The following is a 1366-nucleotide window of genomic DNA, read 5'->3' as shown; positions in this document are numbered from 1 at the left end:
GGTTCAAACCCACCAGCCACTCCTCGGAAGGAAGATTAGGCAATCTATTTCCATACAGGTACATCCTTGGAAACCCAAGGAGGGGTTTCTATGAGTCGAATTAACTCGAAAGCAGTGAGTAATTTATGGCATAAGTAGACTGTCAGGAATAACCCAAAGCACAAACAGCAGAAGATAAGCTAGATGAATGGGACCTTCTAAAAATTAAATTTTATGTGCTTCAAAAGACTTCTCCAAAAGAGAACCCACAGATTGCGGAGAAAAAATATTTGACAATGACATATTTGACAAGGGACTTATCTCTAAAACTTATAGAAAACCCAAAACACCTCAATGACAAAAAGACAAATAATCAAATTAAAAAAATGGTCAGAACACATGATTAGACACTTCAACAAAGAGGATATTCAGGCAGCCAACAAATACATGAAGAAATGTTCATGATGTTTAGCCATTAGAGAGATGCAAATCAAAACAACAGTGAGATTACATCTTGCCCCAGCACTAGTAGTAAAGTTCAACAAGACAGAAAATAACACATGCTGATGAGGATCTGGAGTGATTGAGACTCTCTTACACTGCTAGTGGGACTGTAAAATTATAAAAACACTGTGGAAACGAGTATAGCGATTCATTAAAAAGTTGGAATCAGAAATACTATTTGATGCAGCAATGTCATTACTAGGTTATATTCTAAAGAAGTGAGAGGACAAGAACAGATATATGCACACCCATGTTCATTGCAGCACTATTTACAATAGCAAAAAGATGGAAACAACCTGGGTCCTCATCAACAGAAGAATGGATAACCAAACTATGGTATGTACACACAATGAAATATTATGTAATATTAAAGAATAATGTAGAATCTACAAAACATTGCATAACATGGATGAACCTGGAGGACGTTATGCTGACTGAAATAAGTCAATCATAGAAGGAGAAATGTTGTATTAGTTCATTATTGTAAAAAGTCAAGGAAAGGTTTAGATGTGGAAGGAAACTTTGTTGATTACTGGGTGTGGGAGTGGAGTGGAGTGGACATGCTGCAAAAATAAAAAAAAAAGTAAAATCAAAATTTAAAAGAGTAAAAGACAACAAACTAAATACAATTACACACACGGTCCTGCAATAATAGAAATAACAAACAATAATCTATGAGCAGTTGCATAGGTAAATGTACAATCTGAACAGATATCAGAAGGTAAACAGGACTACCCCGATCACTATACATAGATACAGCAGAGCATATTTTTGCATATGTATTTATTTGTGCAGCAGTGAGGCAGGAAGGCAGGGAGAGGACAGAAAAGGCAAAGGGAACCGGAATAGATTGAGGAGTCAGCCGCAGGGATCCAGGTAGGAG

Source organism: Orycteropus afer, unplaced genomic scaffold (assembly GCF_000298275.1).
Source record: "Orycteropus afer afer isolate SDZICR_OR568_19922 unplaced genomic scaffold, OryAfe1.0 scaffold01006, whole genome shotgun sequence".
NCBI lineage: Eukaryota > Metazoa > Chordata > Mammalia > Tubulidentata > Orycteropodidae > Orycteropus > Orycteropus afer.
The sequence above is the reverse complement of the archived record's forward strand: the minus strand, read 5'-3'. Positions refer to the sequence as shown.